The sequence below is a fragment of the Dendrobates tinctorius genome, unplaced genomic scaffold (genome assembly GCF_039654945.1).
Source record: "Dendrobates tinctorius isolate UK_male_01 unplaced genomic scaffold, ASM3965494v1 ptg000124l, whole genome shotgun sequence".
Taxonomy (NCBI): domain Eukaryota; kingdom Metazoa; phylum Chordata; class Amphibia; order Anura; family Dendrobatidae; genus Dendrobates; species Dendrobates tinctorius.
The window spans coordinates 2,218,698-2,239,373 of record NW_027361792.1 but is presented as its reverse complement, the minus strand read 5'-3'; the positions used below and the strand labels follow the sequence as shown (position 1 = coordinate 2,239,373).

The window sequence follows — 20,676 nt, the reverse complement described above, 5'->3', positions numbered from 1 at the left end:
AACAATTATGTCTAAGTCTATTTAATGATGCCGGCTCTGCCTGGGAAGTTAGTGAGTCTTGGAGAAACTTTTTTAGAAACTTTCCAGTTACGATGAAATTTGATTAAGTTCGAGCTGAAATAATGATGCTCCCATCCCCCATAAACCCTTTATGTCTTAATAATCAAGTCCCTATGACATCTTCAGTTTTTGGTTGTAATAGGCCATTATGTTATCAATAGGCAGAGTAATGTTATTTATACTGACGTCACTGAAACAGTGTACATAGACCGTAATAACCTCGGTTGGTGCATGCTGACTTGTTCATTTTAGTCTGTTCTTTGCTGAACAGTTTGTGAACTCCCATACACATTTACAATTTTCTCTGAATGTAAAATCGTTGAGCTAACGATCAGACAAAAGTGTATTTGCATCTGTAACTCGTTTGTACTAGGTCACAAAAGAGTGATTCCATGTGTAGTACAGTTCCATCTCATCAAGTCAATCCCTATAGTCATAGATGGGACTCCCCCCATTTGGGACCCCCCATATATTAGCTACAGCATAAAGTCACTAACAGAAAGCAGACACATTCTGGTCCTGTATTACGTGATATTCATTGGAATATCCAGCATGTAATTCTACATTTCTCCACGGCACCTGCAATACTCGCTCGCTGGGAATTTCACATTGGACTCATGGCAGTCCCTGTGGCTTGAATGTAAAGAGGAGGTCTGGGAGAACCATCGGTACAAGGGGGTGTCTAACTGTGCGAAATGCATGGCCAATTCTTAAGATAGGCATCGATCTTTGAAAACTTTGGGTCAGACTCTCAGAACCTCTTCCGATCTGCTGATTGAATGGGGCCTACGTCACCTTCATGCACAGCTCCTTACTTTTTGCAGTGGCTTGATCCTATTCACGTAACTGGGACTGAGCTGCATTACGCGACATGGCAACTATTAAAAGTATTGAGCTATGTCTGCTAAACAATGAAGCAGATGTGAATCCTTTAATCAGGTGATCAGTGGTGCGTGTGAGAGTCCCACCTTGCTGATATCAATGGTTTTTCCAACTGATAGTCTAGGAGAACTTTAAGAAATCTCACTTCAACTCCAGAGTCGTGTTGCTTCCACCCCTCATGCTTGTGCTTTTTGAGGTGCATGAAGATCCCCACCAATGCAATCTATAGACATATCGCATTATACCCCCAAAAAAGTTTAAACAGTTAATGGATTGCGCCTACTCAAGAAATGCCCCTTGAAATAGAATGGTTTCTACATATGAACAGTCGCTAATCCAATCTAACGGGACATTTCGGATCCAGTTCTCAGGATAGATGTAAGCCCAGCGGTAAGACATGTCTCGCCTAGTTTTCAGTAGGTTGACTTGTACATTTTGGATTGTTGTCTCCCTGCTAAATAGATCACCCATATCTGATTAGTAGGTCCCTGACACTTGGCACACCAAGATCATCAAAGCACATCATCAGTGTTTTTCCTGGTGCAATGGCTCGAACGTGCATGTGATTCTGCTTGGTGCAGCTGCTCGGCCTCCATCAAGGGTGGACAGACTCCCACCGATCACACATTGGTCTTTGCCAAACATGAGCCACTAATATTTATTCCAGAAAATCCTTTTAAGCCTAAAAGGTCAGTATTTGGCAAAATTGCCTGTGGTTTATCCTAAAACTAATATAAAGTATCATTTTTGTCAATGTCAACTTTTATCTTTCATCATATCAATAGGTCAATAATGGAATACTCACCAGGACAGACCACATTGTCTGGATCTACACTCTCGAATTTAGAATTGGCCTCAGATCACTGCAAAAAGTTGGCCCTGATTTACAATTCTATCACTGCTTATAGGAAAATTGATTTCACTCACCGATTTTGGGGCATCTGCACGACAGATGCTTCTTACTGACCACATTCTAGACATGACAGCCACTCATGTGCCTATATGATCACGGTACCTATGATCTGAAAATCAAAAGCATCCACAGATGGGACGACCACTGGAAGAGTATCCTGGATTTTATTATCTGCTGAGTTCACATTTTTCACAGCGTTGTGGTTGCATGGAAGATTTGGACAAACTTAGCAAATGAAACGAGCTATCGGATAGTAAATATGCTCATAGAATTTGGATCTCGCCTTCCACCATGAGTGATTTTCTCCCAGTTTGGAGATCACCTAGACCGTCTTAACGTGTTGTGAGAATCATGTGGGAATAGTGGATGAGGGCAGGTATATCTCGCCCAGATTCCTTTCCTATGTGGCCTAGTCTGGTCAGTATCGCACCTGCTTGCTAATGAATAATGGGAGGTGGATATAAAAGGATGCCAGGTGGTTGTGTGAGTGTCTCAGCCTGGGAACACAGAGAGCCTGTCTGTGTGAGAGACACACGTGAGTGAAAGCAGTGCCCACTGCAACTGTGGTTTGGCTGGACGGGAGAAGCCCGCCAGTTGGTAGTTAGGTTGTCCATTGTTTAGTTAATGCCGGACAGGCAAGGATTTGTTTTATGTTTTATTTCCTTTTTCATTGCTTTCACCGTTAATAAACCTGACCCAGGGTCAGTTACACCCGTATCCCAGCTCTGCGCCTGAGTTTCATGCTGAACGCACGTGACCTTTGACCCCAGCAAAGGCGATCCCGGAGTGTTTTATCACATTGTGGTGGAGAACGCGGGCATCACGTTGCAAGCATGAGCATGGAGGACGTGGTGAAAGCGCTGGTACAGTCCGCCGCCGTCCAGCAAGAAGCTAATCGGGTGATGATGGCCCAGCTGAAGGAGTTGGTGGACATGACAGCTACCAATCGTTCGCTTCTCCAGCAGGTGGCGCAGCGCCTGGCAAGCTTACCTGAGGTTAACCTGTAAGCAGAGTCGAGAGTGATTCACGTGAGTCGGTACTGGCAGAAGATGACGACCGAAGATGACGTCGAGGCATACCTGACCACATTTGAACGGACGGCGGTGCGAGAAAAATGACCGAAGGCACGATGGGCCGGCCTGATTGCCCCGTTTCTTTCCGGTGAGGCCCAAAAAGCGTATTATGACTTGGAACCTGAAGCTGCGCAGGACTTTGACAAATTGAAAGCCGAGATCTTGGCCCGGCTGGGAGTGACGACCGCTGTCCGTGCACAGAGAGTGCATCAATGGACTTATCAGCCGGATAAACCACCGCGGTCACAGATGTTCGACCTGATCCACGTGACGAAGAAGTGGCTACAACCCAAGGTGTTGACAGCGCCAGAGATAATCCAGAGAGTCGTCATGGACAAGTACCTGAGAGCTCTACCGCCAGCCCTGAGGAAGTGGGTAAGCCATGGAAATCCTACAACGTCAGATCAACTCGTGGATCTGGTTGAACGTTACTCCGTGGCGGAAGGACTCCGAGATGACGCTACCCCACCTCGTTCTTCATCATCTCCACGTGGAACCGGTAAGACTGTTCCAGGGAGTAGGGGAGATGGAAAAATCCCTAAGACAGTGGGGGAGGAAAACGGGACTGCCCGCACTGCGAGGCCGAGAGTAACGAACTATGGTCTAAGCAAGGGGCCCGTTAGGTGTTTCCGCTGCCAAGAGATGGGACATATTGCTGCAAACTGTCCGGTCACTACTGAACCCATGCAGTGCGACGTCACAGACTCTAAAAACCGCATGTCTATGGTTGCACGGGTAGTGAGTGTGAATGCCGGTCAAAAGGATGTGGAGAAACACTTGTGTGATTTAACTGTTGATGGCAAAAATGTGGTGGCATTGTTAGACTCGGGAAGTGTGGTGACTCTGGTGAAGGCCAGTCTGGTGTCAGCCCCGACTGGACCATCAGACAAATTTTCTGTAACGTGTGTGCATGGAGACACCTGTTCGTACCTCACCACGGTCATATGCATTACTACTTCCTATGGGTCTGTGCAACATAAAGTGGGACTCGTCCCGGCGTTATTGCATGATGTTATCCTGGGCCGGGATTTTCCCCACTTCTGGCAATTGTGGGAGAATCAGTTGATGCCCTCGGGTAATAGTGTACATGATTCTTCTCCCAGGGCACGTGGGGGTCTCGAACCCCTGGAAGATGTCTCCTCGGAAGACTCGGGGGAAGAGTCTGCGGGAAATGACCTGCAGTTCCCGTTTTCAGTCATGGCGGGTGATACGGAGGAGACCGGGGAAGAGGAGGAGGCCGACAGCCGTCCACCTCCCCGTTTGCCGGATTTAGAAGTTCAGAAAGATGACTTCCAAAGCGAGCAAATAAAGGATCCTACCCTTTCTCAGGCTAGGACAAATGTAAAAGTGATAAATGGGGTACCCGTAGAACCTGGCTCTAGGCTGGCATATCCTTACATGGTTCTGGAGAATTATTTACTCTATCAGATAGAGAAAAAGGGGGAAGACCTGGTGCAACTATTAGTCGTGCCAAAACCCTACCGGCGGCAGGTGCTGGACCTGGCCCACGGACATGTGATGGGAGGTCACCTGGGAGTCCAGAAAACCACCGAAAGGATATTACACTGTTTTGTTTGGCCAGGCATGCATCACGATATTCGTGTATATTGTGAGTCTTGTCCTGACTGTCAAGCCTCTGCACCTAAGCCCCGGTTCTGTAGCCCTTTGGTACCCCTACCTATTATTGAAGTCCCGTTTGAGAGGATTGGGATGGATTTAGTTGGGCCCCTTCCACGGTCTGCACGTGGACACCAACATATCCTGGTCATCTTGGATTATGCCACTCGTTACCCGGAGGCCATCCCTTTGCGTAACACGGCCACCAAGACGATTGCCAAGGAACTGGTGCATGTGTTTAGTCGGGTCGGTATACCAAAACAGATTCTCACCGACCAGGGGACTCCCTTTATGTCCAGGGTTATGAAGGAGCTCTGCCGATTGTTACAAATCGAACCGTTACGCACATCCGTGTATCACCCTCAAACAGACGGGTTGGTCGAACGGTTCAATAAAACTCTGAAGCAGATGCTGAGAAAGGTGATAGACAAGGATGGGAAGAACTGGGACTATTTACTTCCGTATTTGCTTTTTGCCATCAGGGAAGTATCCCAGTCTTCCACGGGATTCTCGCCTTTCGAGTTATTGTACGCCCGACGTCCTCGTGGACTATTAGACGTTGCAAAAGAAACCTGGGAGGGTCAGGTCACACCATTTAAAACAGTGATAGATCACGTCACACAAATGCAGGACCGTATTGCGGCTGTTATGCCTATCGTCAAAGAACACATGATACAGGCTCAAGGAGCCCAAAAACGAATCTATGATAGGGGCGCCAAGATCCGTACGTTTGCACCCGGAGATAGGGTGTTGCTCCTGGTCCCCACGGTGGACAGTAAGTTCCTGGCAAAGTGGCAGGGCCCCTTTGAGATTAAGGAAAGAGTTGGTGAAGTAAACTACAAAGTATACCAGGCAGGTAAACGGAAACCTGAACAGATTTATCATGTAAATCTGATAAAACCCTGGAAAGATCGGTCTGCCTTGTCAGCGGAGCTGGCCCGTCCCGTCTGCTCGCATACCGTACCGGAGGTACGGATTGCAGAGACTCTCTCGGAGCGGCAAAAGACTGAGGTCAGGCAGTCTCTACTTCACAACCAAAAGTTTTTCTCAGAAAAACCCGGGCAGACCACGCTAATGAAACATGACATTGTAACGGAACCTGGTGTCACAGTTCATGTAAAGCCCTACCGAATCCCGGAAGCGCGCCGTGAAGCCGTTTCCCGAGAAGTGAAGGCAATGTTAGAGTTAGGTGTCATTGAGGAATCGCACAGTGCTTGGTCCAGCCTGATTGTGCTAATTCCTAAACCGGACGGCACCATCCGGTTCTGCAATGACTTCAGGAAACTGAATGCGGTCTCAAAATTTGATGCCTACCCTATGCCCCGGGTCGACGAGTTAATAGATCGGTTAGAAAAAGCCCGGTATATTACGACCCTAGACTTAACAAAGGGGTATTGGCAGATCCCTCTGGCGGAGGCTGCCAGAGAAAAGACGGCATTTGCTACCCCAGAGGGTCTATTTCAGTATGTGTATATGCCGTTTGGACTGCACGGAGCACCGGCGACCTTCCAGAGACTGATGGATCGAGTCCTGAGGCCACATAGGCAGTACGCTTCGGCCTATTTGGACGACATTGTCATTTACAGCTTGGACTGGGAGACTCATCTCCAGAAAGTACAAGCTGTGGTTGACGACCTGTGGGAGGCAGGTCTAACCGCGAACCCCAAGAAATGTCACATTGGGCTAGAAGAAGCCCGGTATTTGGGGTATGTAATTGGGAGGGGTGTTGTTAAACCCCAGGTTGATAAGATTCAGGCGGATCAGGACTGGCCACAACCTGTCAACAAGAAGCAGGTGCAAGCCTTCCTGGGGATCGCCGGCTATTATCGCCGGTTCATACCCAATTTTGCAGCCATCGCTACCCCCCTGACGGATCTTACAAAAGGGAAAGACTCCGTCATGATTAAATGGAGTTTAGTGGCTGAAGAAGCCTTCCATAGCCTAAAACGGGCACTTTGCTCTCAGCCCGTACTGGTGACTCCGGACTTCCGCAGCGAGTTTGTGGTACAAACGGATGCCTCTGATACCGGTATCGGGGCCGTACTCTCACAAGTGAGGGACGGAGTGGAACACCCAGTCCTCTATCTCAGCAGGAAGCTGAATAAACACGAGCAAAGGTATGCAATCGTGGAAAAAGAGTGCCTCGCCATTAAGTGGGCTCTAGAGGCCCTCAAATATTACCTGGTGGGCTGAAAGTTCAGGCTGATCACTGACCATGCCCCTCTCAAGTGGATGCACTTGAACAAGGAACGGAATAGCCGGGTGACCCGGTGGTTCCTTGCCCTGCAGGCCTACACTTTTACGGTGGAGCACCGCCCAGGGGTACAGATGGGAAATGCAGATGCCCTGTCCCGAGTGCACTGTTTGGCGGGTGTCATTGCTCGACCGGAGTGGTCTGAGCAGAGGGGGGGGATATGTGAGAATCATGTGGGAATAGTGGATGAGGGCAGGTATATCTCGCCCAGATTCCTTTCCTATGTGCCCTAGTCTGGTCAGTATCTCACCTGCTTGCTAATGAATAATGGGAGGTGGATATAAAAGGATGCCAGGTGGTTGTGTGAGTGTCTCAGCCTGGGAACACAGAGAGCCTGTCTGTGTGAGAGACACATGTGAGTGGAAGCAGTGCCCACTGCAACTGTGGTTTGGCTGGATGGGAGAAGCCCGCCAGTTGGTAGTTAGGTTGTCCATTGTTTAGTTAATGCCGGACAGGCAAGGATTTGTTTTATGTTTTATTTCCTTTTGCATTGCTTTCATCGTTAATAAACCTGACCCAGGGTCAGTTACACCCGTATCCCAGCTCTGCGCCTGAGTTTCATGCTGAACGCACGTGACCTTTGACCCCAGCAAAGGCGATCCCGGAGTGTTTTATCACAGTGTCCATACTTTTTAGAGGAAACTTCATGCAACTGGATTATTTTTAGGGGATTGACTGAATATCTAAAATCATAATCATTATTTTTATATAGCGCTAACATATTCCGCAGCGCTTTACAGTTTCCACACATTATCAATGCTGTACCCGATGGGGCTCACAACCAAAATTCCCTATCAGTATGTCTTTGGAATGTGGGAGGAAGCCGGAGAACTCGGAGGAAACCCACGCAAACACGGGGAGAACATACAAACTCACTGCAGATGTTGTCCTTGGTGGGATTTGAACCCAGACTTTCCTGAGACTGCAGAAGGGGGTCTGGTTTATTCCAATCTCCCCGTAAAAACACGTGCATGCTCTGCTGAGATGAGCATCCATGTAAATGGAGACATCAAGAAATATAGCTGTCACATGACAGCTATTTTTGATAAACAGTGCTCGTTACATGAGTCACCTGGTTTGGACAGCCATTTCATACATGACAGATCTCTTGACAAAGAGTTGGTCTCTGAGGTTCCCATTGGTTGCTAGTACCACCTGGTCCAACCAATGACTAGGAGCCAAAGGGCCATCTATGTAATGCATACATGAGTTGGGTCCCTCAAAGATAGAAGTGCCTGTTAGGCGTCGGGTTCCTGCCTCTGCACAGCAGGAATCCAGAGCCTTGCTGTCTGCCGTCTCCCATTCATCTCCGGCCGCAGTGGAGCCTGCTCAGAAAAGGCGTCATTCTTGTTGTCTTTCTCGGTCTGCTCCTGTTGGCTTGGTTACAGCTGCTAATCAGGGTTCAGCTATAGTAACCTGCAATAGCCAGCAGCGAGCAGCTCTTGGGACTAAGTCCTTCTTTCGGTCCACTGAGCATGCCCGTGGGAAGTCCACTCATTGGAGGTCTGAGGTCACATGCTCAGGTCCTATTGCTGCTCCCAATGGACCACTAGGAAGGTCCCGGAAGGACGCTGCTATAAAAGAGTCGCATGGCCGCAAGGTCATGCGCTAGTATAGACAGTAATGGATAGTGATGTGTGTGATGATGGATGCTTGTGAACCACTGAATGACTCATTAAGAAACCCCTTCCCTTTGATACGTATGTTGGTAGGGTTTAGAGTCCTGAGTCAGGGCCAAGCGGTGGCACTGTATAGCGCCGCAGTGCTTCCAGCGCCTCTCACATGTTAAGCCAGGAAGTATCATCTGCACGAGACACCTCTGTACTGCATACGCCGCAGTGTCGTCTCAGCGGTGCCGTGCGCAGTTACTGCGCTTTCCAGCGCTAAGCTTAGGCTGGTTAGTGGCATCCGCCAGGGCGGCGCTGTACACAAGCAGTGAGGTCACACAACTGTCGGCTGCACCCTGTGATTGCTAGCGGGCACAGCGTTTCTCTAGGGTTAATCCCTGGCGCCGCAGTAGCGGTTCCTTTAGCCATAGCCTGTGAGGTAATAGGCTTCGGCGTCTCTTTCTGCGGCTCTGTGCTGTAGCAGAGTTCGCTCCTGTGCACACCGGGTCAGCGGTTACTCCGCCGGTGTTCAGTTAGTGTCCGTCATTACCGAGCAGCCGTTTGCCATCTCTGCACGGTGGACTCCGGGTTGCGATCGCATGTTTCTTGAACAGTACACAATCTAGCTGTACACTATGAAAAATTGTCTCTATGCATTATCGTTCAGGTGCAAAGCGTTCTACCATGTGCATGATTCCCTGGCATTTAGGTGCTATGACTAAAGTTATCAAGATCCCCATACTCCTTTTACATTAATGACATGCACACCCAATGACTTTTGCAGGACTCCATCTCATGTTCATTTGGGCACTTCGACTCTTCTCAAATTGATGATGTTAGGGAAGATAAGGTTCAGGTGATTCTTGCATTTTCCCAAAATATTGGTCATCATCAGAGGTGTCTAGTAGCACCTTACTCAGGTTTCCCCTTGCAGGACAAACATAGCTGTCTGCCACACAAAGGGTTTGGTACTGTTATCATGACAAGATAGACGTTCAGGACATGTTTTCAGTCTCAAAATGCAAAAACAAAAATGTTTCCACTCATTGATGCAAAACTGTAAACTGCAAAAAAAAGGACTGGGTTTGTTGAATTCCAGCATGCCTGATCCTTTTTTCTTTTGACATCTCCCATCCACACCACCATACACATTAGACTTTCGACCGCTCCCTCTGAAATCAGGGGGTTTGGGAGACTTTGATCTAACGTGTATGTCCACCCTAATACTGTAACATACGTGATAACGATCTACTGCACAGAAATGTCCTGAGCACTTTCCTTCTTTTATGGACGGATGAAACCAATTTCCAGCTACGAGAAATAATTCCTTAATTGCCGTCAATGATTATTTATGTAAGCACTTGCTACCAGTTGTGTCTGCAGAATCTTCTGCAGACCTATTAAGGGCTTAAAAAATATATTAAATGTATATGACTAATCCCCTACTCCAAAGCCATTGCACAATTATAACTAATCCTAAATCAGTCAACACAAAAAGTAGACTTTTGTGGCTTCTCCAGTGGACATATAATAAAGGTCTGATTTGTAGGGTTTGGTATGATAGCTTAGGCATAGATATACAGGATGAGATGGAGAGGTAGTGACACCCAGCCGTGGTGCTTGAGTGTGTTTAATAAATGGCACATCGTAGGCGTCCAATAAATGGCACATCGTAGGCGTCCAATAAATGGCACATCGTAGGCGTCCAATAAATGGCACGTCGTAGGCGTCCAATAAATGGCACATCGTAGGCGTCCAATAAATGGCACATCGTAGGCGTCCAATAAATGGCACATCCTAGGCGTCCAATAAATGGCACATCGTAGGCGTCCAATAAATGGCACATCGTAGACGTCCAATAAATGGCACATCGTAGGCGTCCAATAAATGGCACATCGTAGGCGTCCAATACATGGCACATCGTAGGCATCCAATAAATGGCACATCGTTGGTGTAGGCGTCCAATAAATGGCACATCGTAGGCGTCCAATAAATGGCACATCGTAGGCGTCCAATACATGGCACATCGTAGGCATCCAATAAATGGCACATCGTTGGTGTAGGCGTCCAATAAATGGCACATTGTAGGCGTCCACTAAATGGCACATTGTAGGCGTCCAATAAATGGCACATTGTAGGCGTCCAATAAATGGCACATAGTAGGCGTCCACTAAATGGCACATCGTAGGCGTCCACTAAATGGCACATCGTAGGCGTCCAATAAATGGCACATCGTAGGCGTCCAATAAATGGCACATCGTAGGCGTCCAATAAATGGCACATCGTAGGCGTCCAATACATGGCACATCGTAGGTGTCTAATAAATAATACATCGTAGGCATCCAATATGTGGCTCATCGTAGGCATCCAATAAATGGCACATCGTAGGCATCCAATAAATGGCACATCGTAGGCATCCAAAAAATGGCACATCGTAGGCATCCAATAAATGGCACATCATTGGTGTCCAATATATGGCACATCGTAGGCGTCCAATAAATGACACATCGTAGGCATCCAATAAATGGCACATCGTAGGCGTCCAATAAATGGCACATCGTAGGCGTCCAATAAATGGCACATCGTAGGTGTCCAATAAATGGCACATCGTAAGTGTCCAATAAATGGCACATCGTAGGCATCCAATAAATGGCACATCGTAGGCATCCAAAAAATGGCACATCGTAGGCATCCAATAAATGGCACATCATTTGGTGTCCAATATATGGCACATCGTAGGCGTCCAATAAATGGCACATCGTAGGCGTCCAATAAATGGCACATCGTAGGCATCCAATAAATGGCACATCGTAGGTGTCCAATAAATGGCACATCGTAAGTGTCCAATAAATGGCACATCGTAGGTGTCCAATACATGGCACATCATAGGCGTCCAATAAATGGCACATCGTAGGTGTCCAATAAATGGCACATCGTAGGTGTCCAATAAATGGCACATCGTAGGCGTCCAATAAATGGCACATCGTAGGTGTCCAATAAATGGCACATCGTAGGCATCCAATACATGGCACATCGTAGGTGTCTAATAAATAATACATCGTAGGCATCCAATATGTGGCTCATTGTAGGCATCCAATAAATGGCACATCGTAGGCATCCAAAAAATGGCACATCGTAGGCATCCAATAAATGGCACATCGTTGGTGTCCAATATATGGCACATCGTAGGCATCCAATAAATGGCACATCATAGGCGTCTAATAAATGGCACATTGTAGGCATCCAATAAATGGCACATCGTTGGTGTCCAATAAATGGCACATCATAGGCGTCTAATAAATGGCACATCGTAGGTGTCCAATAAATGGCATATCGTAGGCATCCAATAAATGGCACATCGTAGGCGTCCAATAAATGGCACATCATAAGTGTCCAATAAATGGCACATCGTCGGCGTCCAATACATGGCACATCGTAGGTTGTCCAATAAATGGCACATCATAAGTGTCCAATAAATGGCACATCGTAGGCATCCAATAAATGGCACATCGTAGGTGTCCAATAAATGGCACATCGTAGGTGTCCAATAAATGGCACATTGTAGGTGTCTAATAAATAACACATCGTAGGTGTCCAATACATGGCACATCGTAGGTGTCTAATAAATAACACATCGTAGGTGTCCAATACATGGCACATCGTAGGTGTGGCAAATGTTAAAGATTTTGTATTGGGGCTATTGAACCTAAAAATACACCTTTACTAGCAGGTGCTAATACACAAAAGGCTCTAGAAGCAGAGTATAAATGGGCATCCCATCATGTATCATCCATCCACAGGATACCTACCAAAACCGTCATAACAGGGTGAAATAGGTCTTGCACCACTTTATAAAGATGTAAATGCAAGGGAGAGAGCCACCATTTCTAGAAAGCCTGTCAGCGGGAATGGAGCTGGTTACTACTGTGTAACCAGCACCATAGATACCTAAAGAGGAATTGTTATTGCCAAAAATGATCACCTTAGGCTTGTGTCCCTCATTCTACCGTGGTCATACTGTTCCTTATTCTCTCCATGGTTAGGAGGTGCGCAGACAAGGAGCTGGATCTGTATGTGTCCTCCATTAATTATCTGTAGCAATGATGAAGATAGACAATGAATGGAGCTGTGGGGCACATATGGCCTCTCCATTCCTGACCATGGCCATGGAGCCAGGTGAAAAAAGGACGACATTAAGCTCCCATCCTGGTGATTCCAGCAGCAGCACCCACGCTGATTTAAAAATGATCTGGATAAGCCATTATTTTTGGAGACTGGAATACCCCTTTAGGCTATTTTTTTGCCTAGAGAACCACAAGGAGGTACTAGCTATAATGCTGAAGACTAGTGGATTCAGCCAAAACCATGGATCCAGAGGGCAAACCAATATAGGGGCAATGATGTCAACCTGGCAACTGATGGCAAAAGTATGGAGAACTCTGGAGCCATGGGTATTAGTCAATGGTTCTTTAGGAATAAATAAGACTTCCCACAAGCGATATGGCCTCCCGGACCCAGTACGATAGAAGCCATCTCGTGTATATAGAGTGTAATCGCTGTGTATACTGAGGTAGAGGTACTAACCCTGGAAGCTAAACTCTGAAAATGCACCACATTTATCACTTTCGTCTAACTTTGCACCACCTCTCGTTAGGTTACATGGCATCTTTTTGGTGCCTACATTTTAAAGTAATTTTATGCATGTTGCTGCATTTTTATAGGCACAACCATGGCTGGACGGTTTACGTAGGAGACCACGAGGACGAGATTTGTGCTGCTCGTATTTGACTGCAGCACCGAAAATTGAAATTAGGAACCCAGAAATTCCAGCAATTACCGTATGCCTATCTGAACTTGAAGCAAGTGACAGACACTTTTTTTGGCCGTTGTACGGGAAATTGAGAGGGCGAGATCTGACTCGGTTGCTGATTTGGATGCACTTGTAATCCCCTCAGAATTTATACGATTATTACTTTTAGTAAATAGATCTTTGCATAGTTTGCAAGGTTCTCCCGTTGACTTATTTACTTCTGCATTAATTCTACAAAAACAGTTGTAGGAAACTTTTCTAGAACTCTTTCTGATTTAGGGCATGTGCACACTGTCTTTTTTTTTTTTTTTTTTGCTGAGTTTTTGGAACAGAAACTGAGCAGAAAAGTTTTTGAGGTGGAATTGGAGAGGTTTTTTTTGTTTAAAAACAAAAAAATTATTTTCTTCCCCCTCCATGGGTCCAGTGCAGGGTCTCGGTCTGTTATTGTCACATTGAACGTGGCTCATACCATCATCCCGGACACAGCCGCTGATCTCCGTTATTGGCAGCAGCGCTGCTGTCTCAGTGCTGGACCAGTGGAGGATGAGCAAGGCAGGCATGTCCTGTAAACCCCCAAAAATGTACACGTCATTTTTTTTTTTTTTATAGGAACAAAGCAACTAAAAAAGAAATATAAAAAATGTAGAATCTCCACCAGCTATTATATGTAATAACAAATGCATAAATCTGTGCACCTGATGGAGAAACCGGCCATTGATATCTGCAACATGTGAACATACCCTTACAGATCTGATCTCCGTTCTGGATCATTGAGGGGGATCCATGCTGTGAATCATTCCATTATATCCATGTACCCTTATAGGTTATATAGGTGTTATTACGATGTGGCCGAAAGATGGCGCAAAAAAACATATAGATGGTGCTGGTACGGGAAATGTCTCCACTTGCAGGAGCTAACTGTGTCATACAGCTATTGTTCTGCTCCGAAGGCCTAAACTGAAGATGTCTACGATCCCAGCCGCTAAACCCCTTAGCTCCTGAAGTCATTGTTGCCCGTGGCATCTAATTGGTTAACAGCAGGACGCGATCACATGATTGTTATGGCCGCCTATCAGCTTTACTCGGCTTACAGAAATATTCCAGTGTATTATGTGGGCGATCAGAGGACCACATGTTCCGATCCCCTACCCGAATCTAGAGTAAAACAAGCGTATAACAAATTTTGAATTAAAAAAAAAAACCCTAATAAAAAGAAAACAAAACTCAACTTTTTCCCAATGAAAAAAAAAAATGCGTAATTGGCAAAGACTGGAACAAAGAAGTGATCACATTATTGATCCCGGATTTACAAACAGCGACGTGTCCGTTTATGATGTAGATTTTCTGCTGTAGAATCCGCAGAGGCCGGGTAGTAGAAATCAGCAGGCCCAATAGTGAGGGTCCGAGTTGGGCCTCTCCCCCCTATTGGTCCCCAGCTGCTCTTAAACAACCCATCAGTTCTTGGCCGAATGCTGGTAACATACGCCATCCCCCATCTGACCTCCTAGATGCCACAGTATCTGTTTGCCACAGCATCTAATGGGTGAGACCACTGTGATCAGAGACTACTCCAGTCTCAGCAGGCGTTATACTGTGTAGAACAGCCGGCACCCGCCAGACATCGAGTGAGCCCTTTCTAGACTTGGGTATACTAATAGATCACAAACTGAATATGAGTCAACAGTGTGATGCAGCAGCAAAAAAGGCAAATGCAATTCTAGGATGTATTAACAGAAGCATACAGTCTAGATCACGTGAAGTCATTATTTCCCTCTACTCCTCTTTGGTCAGACCTCATCTGGAATATTGTGTCCAGTTTTGGGCGCCACATTTTAAAAAAGACATCAACAAACTGGAGCAAGTTCAGAAAAGAGCGACCAGAATGGTGACCGGTCTGCAAACACTGTCTTATGAGGAAAGGTTGCAGGATTTGGGAATGTTTAGTTTGCAAAAGAGAAGACTGAGAGGAGACTTAATAGCTGTCTACAAATATCTAAAGGGCTGTCACATTGTAGAAGGATCAACTTTATTCTCATTTGCACAAGGAAAGACTAGAAGCAATGGGATGAAACTGAATGGGAGGAGACACAGATTAGATATTAGAAAAAACTTTTTGACAGAGTGATCAATGAGTGGAACAGGCTGCCACGAGAAGTGGTGAGTTCTCCTTCAATGGAAGTCTTCAAACAGAGGCTGGACAGACATCTGACTGGGATGATTTAGCGAATCCTGCTTTGAGCAGGGGGTTGGACCAGATGGCCCAGGAGGTCCCTTCCAACTCTACGATTCTATGATTCCAACTTCTGCTTATCACTTATGGCAGATGTCAGGAGAGGTGGTTGAATGCCGGTCGAGGGCGGCTCCCTCCAGCTTGTGGGCCCCATAGCAGTTGCCCGGTGGTGCGAGAAAACCCAGAAGATAATACCTGTTCAATAGCAATGAGCCAAACTCGTTCAGCCGATGGCGATTCCCACATACGCGCGCACTCTGGACTCAGCTCCAAGTGTATTGGCACTTTTACAAGTTTTATAAACTTTTCTGGCAGTCTGATATTCCATAACATCTGATAATCTGGAACCTGTCAGGTCCCATTGATGATGTATAATGGAAACTGTGTGAATATTAGAGTTGATTCAGATCTCAATTTTTCTCATACAAGTTCTGTCCGTGCTTTTTGTACCAATTGTAGTCCATGGGGCTGTTCACATGTCTGATTATTGTTTCTCAGAGTGGGCGGTCGTCACAAAATCATGGACACTTGAACAATTTTGATCCGAGTCTGGGATCAAGCGCACCGATGCAAACGAATGGGTCCATGAAAAAAAAAAATCGGACGCCATCCCCGTACTCGCTGCTTAATAAATCGCCATCGGTTTTTATTTTTTTCAGTAGCTGGAGGTGCAGAGGAAAAAGAGAGTGCAAAAATGATTATGTCCTATGGATAGCAGCCAGGGAATGCGGAGTACATGTTGTGCAGCGCTGCGGACGGAGGTACCTGTAGGACATCACATCAGGGCAGTAACGTAGCATGTGAGACCCTGTAGTATTGCACACTGGGGGGTGGTTAGTGTATGTACAGGGGTCCACCCTTAATGCTCCCACATGTCAAGCATCCCCCAGAATCACTAATGGGGACGCTCCACCATTCTAGCCCTGCACTCCCAGACTTCTGCAGCCAGACATACAGCAGCTCCACTAAGTTTTCACTGCTGCATTCTTGTCCCCCATTGGCTGCCTCCTTCCAGGCTGTCCTATCCCAATTCCAAGACTTGTGCCGGCTTACTTTTAACTCCTCGCTCACCCCCTGTTCTCACTTGTCACAAACGACAAAGCAATGGCCTCGTATTTAGCGTCTTGTCGTTTCGTCCGGTATCAGAGCTCGCCATACGCTATGTGCGTCCAGGGCATGTTGGGGGTTGTAGTCCTGTGCTCAGCTGGAGGTCATGAAGGAGGCAGTGCTCATTTTTAGGAAATTCTGCACAGATGATATAAAAGCACTGAAGGGATTTTACAGGATTAGAAAAACGTGGCTGCTTTCTTTCGCAAATAGCGCCACCCCTCGCTCATAGGTTGTGTCTGATATTGCAACTCGGCTCCATTTAAGATAAGCTGCAATATCATGCATTCCTCACAGTCAGGGGTGGCGTTGTTTCTGAAAGGAAGCCGCCATGTTTTTCTAATCCTGGAAGACCCCTTGAAGCTATCGTCATGAGTAACTTAAATGCTATTTCTAAATAACACAATAACTGTATTCTCGGATTATTGCATCTTTGCTGCATTTTGTAATGCATTTTCCACTTTACCACTTTATTTGATGCCTTTTTGGGGCAAAATTGAAGCAGCATTTTTAATACTTTTTTTTAGTACAATGTGGCGCCCCTGAGGATTCAGTTGCCACAGAGGTACTGCACCTCCTCCTGAGGTGTGGTGCCCCACCATCCAGGTAGGTTGGAGGCTCCTGACCACGCTCCAACACCTGCATCCCACACAACACAGTAGTTCAGCAAAGCCACATTGCTCCCTGCTTGGAGTGTAAAAGCACCTTTGGTGGCTCCCTGCTTGGAACACGAAACGTGCTGGGAGGCGGGTGGAGTTAGAATACATAAAAGAGCGAGAAGGTTTAGGATTTGAGGTCAGTCGTTCAGTCAGAGAGTCACTCAGTGAGGAGTGAGGAAAGAAGATTACTGAGAGAGGGATGGAGGAAGGAGGTGCTGCAGCAGATCTCAGTGACCTGGGTCTGCTGGCACGGGAAAGGAAAGAAGGAGAAAGACATTGAACAGAATCCTGATCTTCCATAAGAAGGAGAGACTAGTATAGAACGAAGGAGTAAAAGGGAACAGAGGACGTGGGTTAGAGGAAGAACCCTGCCTAGAAGTTCTAAGCGCCAGGCCGGGGACCGGTCCCCGAGGTTGTATGGATACTAATGGTCCTACAGCAGACACCGGTGGAGTAGTGGGCTGTAAATGCACTACTCCCATCTAAGACTTGGGGGCACAACAGCAACTTGGATAGTGAGCCGGGATTCAGGAGCAAGGAGTCCCCGAAGCAGGCTACAGCTGTCAGCCGTACTAGTATGGTTCTTGGGAACATCTGTCAGGAGGAACTCCAGTGTAACTCAGTACTGGGAGTACTTCACATCAAAGGCGCTATAAGAGGAGACGTTCAGAAAGGCACATGATGGCGGAGCGTTGGAAGGGAGCATTCCATCTGACCTGGAGGTTGACTGAGTCCCTGACCCGGAGGACACAGCACGGAGGCAGGCACCTGTGTGTACTACAGACTGTGAGTAAAGCTTTGGAACTACATGCCCTGGTGTCCTCCAATTATTCCTGCGCTAACACATCCTGTACCACTACATCGGGGTACCAGCTTCTACACCGCCTGTGCCTCTCCTCTACCCCTACATCTACACTGCCCTGGGACTACAGCTCCACCTGTGGGGAGCTTTACCATCTCGGCTGCACCACACCACCAGTCCGAGGATCTGCATGCAGCATCGGCTTAACATCTCACTTGCCGAACACCACAGGTGGCGTCACAAACTATTCATTTAATCAACTACATTTCACCATTCAAACTTCCCCTATTAATTGGGTGCCCAGGGCCACGGACCGGGTCACCGCTGCTGTGACACATCCCGCCGACACTGGCCCGGTACCGAGTACCCCACAGCCCTGGGAGGGCGACCCAACAGAAAAGCTTTGATTCTGCAGTAAAAAAAAAACTGATGGCAAGTGGGGTTTCCACCATATGTTTTGGCTGCAGCCAATCACTGAGCTCAGTGGAGATGCCGATGTAGATGGCACAAGCTATTAAATCTCAATGATTGGCTGCAGCGGTGATGCGCACCATAGTCGGGACATCACTACTGCAGCCAATCACTGATCTAAGTGAAGATGCCACGTCCGATTTATAAGCCACACCCCTCAAACAAACCGCTGCTGTTCTTTCCACGACTCTGTGTTTTTTGGCGCCCTGTGAAGGGCTCTCTCTAATAATGTTGGATATCTCCAGTGGTCTAGGAGGAACAAAGGGTTAATGGTAACATTAATAGTGATCTGGAGCTGTTAGGGGTTAATATTACTAGAGGTCTGGGCTGTTGGGCCATGATACAAAGCCCCTCACACTCCTGATCGGTGACCTGCGCTAGAAGATGTCAGTGGATGTGTCCCTGCCGTCCTGTGAGGGATCACGCAGAGTACGGAGCCGCGCTCCACGCGCTGATTCTTGTCTCGCATGGATCTTCTGTGTCCGGCCCCTGCCGTCCTGTGAGAGATCACGCGGAATTCGGAGGCGCGCTCCACGCGCTGCTTTATGTGTCACGTGAATCTTCTGTGTCCGGTCCCTGCTGTCTTGTGAGGGATCACGCAGAGTACGGATCCGCGCTCCACGAGCTGATTCTTGTCTCACGTGAAACTTCTGTGTCCGGCCCCTGCCGTCCTTTGATGGGTCACGCAGAGTACGGAGCCGCGCTCCACGCGCTGCTTTATGTCTCACGTGAATCGTCTATGTCCGGTTCCTGCCATCCTGTGAGGGATCACGCAGAGTACGGAGCTGCACACCACGCGTTGCTTTATATGTCACGTGAATCTTCTGTGTCCGGTCCCTGTCGTCCTGTGAGGGATCACGCAGAGTACGGATCCTGACTCCACGCTCTGATTTCTGTGTCACGTGAATCTTCTGTGTCCTGTCCCTGCCGTCCTGTGAGGGATCACGCAGAGTACGGAGCCGCGCTCCACACGCTGTTTTATTTGTCACGTGAATCTTCTGTGTCCGATGCCTGTCGTCCTGTGAGGGATCACGCAGAGTACGGATCTGCGCTCCACGCGCTGATTTCTGTGTCACGTGAATCTTCTGTGTCCGGCCCCTGCCGTCCTGTGAGGGATCACGCAGAGTACGGAGCCGCGCTCCACGTGCTGATTTCTGTGTCACGTGGATCTTCTGTGTCCGGTGCCTGTTGTCCTGTGAGGGATCACGCAGAGTACGGAGCCACGCTCCACGCGCTGATTTCTGTGTCACATGAATCTTCTGTGTCCGGTCCCTGCCGTCCTGTGAGGGATCTCGCAGAGTACGGAGCCGCGCACCACGCGCTGATTTCTGTGTCACGTGAATCTTCTGTGTCCGGTCCCTGTCGTCCTGTGAGGGATCATGCAGAGTACGGATCTGCGCTCCACGCGCTGATTTCTGTGTCACGTGAATCTTCTGTGTCCAGCCCCTGCCGTCCTGTGAGGGATCACGCAGAGTACGGAGCCGCGCTCCACGTGCTGATTTCTGTGTCACGTGGATCTTCTGTGTCCGGTGCCTGTTGTCCTGTAAGGGATCACGCAGAGTACGGAGCCGCGCTCCACGCGCTGATTTCTGTGTCACGTGAATCTTCTGTGTCCGGTCCCTGCCGTCCTGTGAGGGATCACGCAGAGTACGGAGCCGCGCTCCACGCGCTGATTTCTGTGTCACGTGAATCTTCTGTGTTCGGTCCCTGTCGTCCTGTGAGGGATCATGCAGAGTACGGAGCCGCGCTCCACACGCTGTTTTACGTGTCACGTGGATCTTCTGTGTCCGGTGCCTGTTGTCCTGTGAGGGATCGCGCAGAGTACGGAGCCGCGCTCCACGCGCTGATTTCTGTGTCACGTGGATCTTCTGTGTCCGGTGCCTGTTGTCCTGTGAGGGATCACGCAGAGTACGGAGCCGCGCTCCACGCGCTGATTTCTGTGTCACGTGGATCTTCTGTGTCCGGTGCCTGTTGTCCTGTGAGGGATCGCGCAGAGTACGGAGCCGCGCTCCACGCGCTGATTTCTGTGTCACGTGGATCTTCTGTGTCCGGTGCCTGTTGTCCTGTGAGGGATCATGCAGAGTACGGAGCCGCGCTCCACGCGCTGATTTCTGTGTCACGTGGATCTTCTGTGTCCGGTGCCTGTTGTCCTGTGAGGGATCGCGCAGAGTACGGAGCCGCACTCCACGCG

The 20,676-nt window shown here is 48.0% G+C and overlaps 1 protein-coding gene across 2 annotated transcripts in view; it reads left to right on the top strand.

Moving 5' to 3' along the window:
* Positions 1–20,676, top strand: part of CREB3L1 (cAMP responsive element binding protein 3 like 1) — a 65,501-nt gene that overhangs the window by 17,033 nt on the left and 27,792 nt on the right. The window lies entirely within an intron of this gene.